Source organism: Myzus persicae, unplaced genomic scaffold (assembly GCF_001856785.1).
Source record: "Myzus persicae strain clone G006 unplaced genomic scaffold, MPER_G0061.0, whole genome shotgun sequence".
NCBI classification, from domain to species: Eukaryota; Metazoa; Arthropoda; class Insecta; order Hemiptera; family Aphididae; genus Myzus; species Myzus persicae.
Window position 1 is genome coordinate 198856 of NW_019101288.1, and position 4131 is coordinate 202986.

At 26.4% G+C, this 4131-nt stretch overlaps 1 pseudogene; it reads right to left on the reverse strand.

Annotated features, from left to right (window-relative positions):
• Window positions 1–620: 620 nt before the first annotated feature.
• On the reverse strand, window positions 621–2360 carry LOC111028543 (annotated as a pseudogene).
• Window positions 2361–4131: the final 1771 nt, after the last annotated feature.

Consider the following 4131-nt stretch of genomic DNA (forward strand, 5'->3'; position numbering starts at 1 on the left):
ACTATACATTTGATCAGATTTAGTTTATCATACCGAAAAAAAAGTTCAATATATATTTAATCTGGTCTTAAATTGTAACGTTAAATATTAAAGTCCTAAAGTCAAGGCTGACATTTTTAGTAACTCTGAAATACCTAATTTAAGACAAAAATGTTTCACAATAGGAACTAACTTTTGTTACTCTTATAAGTTTCTAAAAATAAGGCTTAAGTTTATAAAACGAATGAAAAGATTTATTGTTAATAATATTTAAACATTTTCAAATTTGTTTAGGGCCATTTGTAAGGCAATGTTCCGTTTATTTACTGATGTATGGTTACCACTTTGCTGTATCAATGAAGTAAATTGAAATTCCTCTGAATGCTTAGAGCCTTTAATTATATTACCAATATTATCAATCTTATCCACTTCATTATTGATGCAGAACAAATTATTTCTGGTAAAAAAAAATTGTGTAATTTTTCTACTCAACACAAAGGTTAATTGTATTTTACAAAATTTCAAAACCTATGTAAATAACATTATATATTATATAAGATTTTATAACAGCTAATTTATAGAAAACATATGTAAACAAAGATATTTTAATTGTATTTATGTAAAAAAAATGTTTAACAATACAAATTTTTAATTTCTTTTAATTTCTCAGTAGTATGTAAAGTATAGTTTCACAATAGTGTAACTTGTACACAATTTATACAAATTATATCACAATAAACATATATGATAACCCACATAACATGATTACTTGATAAGAAGCCACCCACTACTAGTTGCACTTGACTGTATCAATACAAATTAAAATTGATTTTTTTACTGCCTTCAAACAAATAATGAATAGTAAATCGAAAGTTTAAAAATAACTAATATAATAGAAATAAATTCATACACAATTCAAACAATAATTTTTAAAGAATACCTAACACTTATCTTTACTTTTCTTTTACTTTTTATTTTTTCCAACTCAACCGCAAATACTGTACTAATACAATCAATTCTGATTTTTTACTTAAGATAACTTTCAGTGTAGAATAAAAAACTTTATCAGTTTTTTGTTTTCATACATTTTGAGTTGACTTGGTTTTAGATGTTAGTTTGTTCAAGGCGGATTTTTTTTCTAGATGCCCAGCTAAAGTATGTCCAACTTCAAAATTCTGTAATATAATTAATACAATTAACATTAAATAAGGTATTTTTTTATTTTTTATTTACTTACCTCTCCGCAATCACAACTGTTTTCATCAACAACTATTACTTTCATTCTGAAGTTGAATTGATTCCTGTTAAAAGTAAATGTAAGAATGTATAAGTAAGATTATCATTTTTAATATTATATACTTCAAGGTCAGGATTTGTAATATAAGGTATGTTTGATATGTTTGACACTGTAGGCCGAATAGCAACATTATCTTTCAGTAAATCTATACCCCTCACAGCTTCAGGGATGTCAACTAACCAGTTCCACTTTTACAGCTTTTCTTGGATCCCTTATAAGATGCATTAAATGTTATGCTCATGGAGTTCTTTCAGCTCATCAACTGAAAATAAACATTTACTATTAACTAATGTTTACTGTATAATAAAGCAATTTACAAGTAATAAGGCAGAATATGTTCATTGTTCACTAACACGTTGATAGCCATGTGACCGTCGGTGGTCATTCGATATGCATTATTGGTAAGCCAATCATATTTTACAGTGTTATTCCACATTCGTATTTACTATTATATTTGAAAAAAACATTTAAAAATGTAGAAAATAAAAAACAAATTTTTATTTCATCTATAAAACTGTGATGACGCCACCAAGCTTTTTTTTATAAAACCATATTCATTTATCGTCGCTGGGGATCATGAGGCGTGGTAGTAATGATCAACTAAGGGTGCCAGCCGTCACAAACATATACAATTTGAGAATTTGGATGACAGCTGGCGGTAACATCAATGTGTTAAAAACATTAATACATCTGGTTTAATATGATTTATCACACTGTTTTACATCTAATATACATACATAAAAGCTCACTTCTATTGATGGTAATTTTAGGATCATTTCGATGGCTATTTCTTTCAGAAGAATTTTTCTTTGAGTTTTATTTATAAATCCAGGACACTTATTTACTTAGAGTGTAAGACGTGATCGCCAAAGATCAATGAATTTCAACATTTGTTCAATGGTCCATGGTACTTTTACTTCAGCATAATTAATATAAAATAAGATATTATTATTTATTACCAAGCTTACCAAAAAAATTCAGTTAAAAATTGTTTTTCAATTTATGATTGTGTGAATATACTGTATAATGTTTGACACTACTGTTCAGTATAGTCTTTACATACCTTTAACCTCCTCGGTGGCATTATGAAAGTATTCAGTGTAACAAGACAATGAAATAAGTTAAGCTGGAATAAAAATTTAAAGTAATATAAAAATTAATAATAAGCGCAATGACAAACTTACAATCATTAGTAGATAGTAGATACTATAAATTATAGTATTTAATGATAACGAAATTTGTTATCAATCCTGTAATCACAAATTTTGACAAATTTATCAAATATTTTGGAAATGGTTCTAAAATATATTTTGAACTTTGAAGTACCTAATTCAATTGTAAACAGTGCTGAAATGCTGAATAGTGTTTAGCGGCTTCTTAGGAGGACGCCACATGGGCATTCATTGTCTCCGTCTTTTAAATGTACAACATGGCAAATTTTACTTTCACAATACTACATTTTACTCTGTAATTTCTAAAATTAAAGTGAATTTACCTCTTATAAAATTCAAAAACAGTTATCCAGCAGATCTCCTCATTTTATTTAAATCATAACTTTTAAGTATGTTAGGGTCAATTTAAAATTTAAAAAAAAATTACTTTTAAAAAGCTTAAAAATAATTGTAGTATTTCGAAAGTATTATGATGCATAGACATTTGTAGTATAACAATTTTGTAAAAATTTCATGTATCTACCGTTATTTTTTAGAAAACTGGTTTTGCGTATAACTCTCAGGTTTTCTTTAATTTTTAATTGGATTTTCCTGACTCATATGAAAACTGTTGTGAATTTTTTACTTTTGACCATGTACCAATAATTTGTTTTTCTAACAGAAAACAGAAAAAATGTTGTGGAAAATCTAAATATTTTTACTTCCCTGCAGGGCAAAAGGTGACAATAAACGCAAAAAAAAAACACATCATTGTAAAATCAATACATGTGATAAGAATCAAGTGAGTTAAATTAATTGATTTCTATATAATATTCAGTTTTAACTTTTGAAGTGAAATATATTGTTTATTGACTACTTATTAACTTATAACTTAACGCTTTTAACATCTACTTCATTAAATTAATGCAAGTTAATTTGCTTCATTGCTTGAAATTTATGATTGCACCTTTGAAATCGTTCCATTTCAAAATATATTGTAGGTTTGTACTGTTTGTAGCAACAGCTATATAATGTTGTGATGGATAAAGTTGTTTTCATCGCAATTGAAATCAGTGAAGTTTTATAAAAAAAAAAGTTACTTATTATAATTTGCCTGCAAAATGTGTCTGATGAATGTAAATTAAAAGCTTTTATGCTTAGGGCTTCCAAAAAAAATATGTAGTTTCTGTTTAATTTATCTATGGAACAATTAAAAATTAAAATTAAATATATTGTTCCACAGACTGGTGTAGCTTGGCTATGATTTGTCAGATGTTTTAAAATGAAGTATAAAGTATTTGAATTTATCATAGGTATTAGGTAATTAATTTGTTGAACTTCATTGTGTTATAAACCTACCTAGGTTATTGGCTTATTACATTGCAGTACCGTACCTATTTGATTATGAAATTGTAATTTTAAAATTATTTAAATACTTATACCTAGTTTATACTAGGTAATTTATGACCATGTACTTACTGCATTTATTACTTTGCTATTTAAGATGTAATGTGCTATACTTAGTTTAATTGTTGGTACATACTGAAGTAGGCATCAACTTAAAATACTTCAATATAAAAAAATAAACAAAAACATTTTTGTGGTTTGTTTATATTTATATTTTCCTGGCCAAAAAATATCACCTATCAGTTCCAATACTAACTATAGCATATAAATACAGTTACTACCTATCATACCTACCTA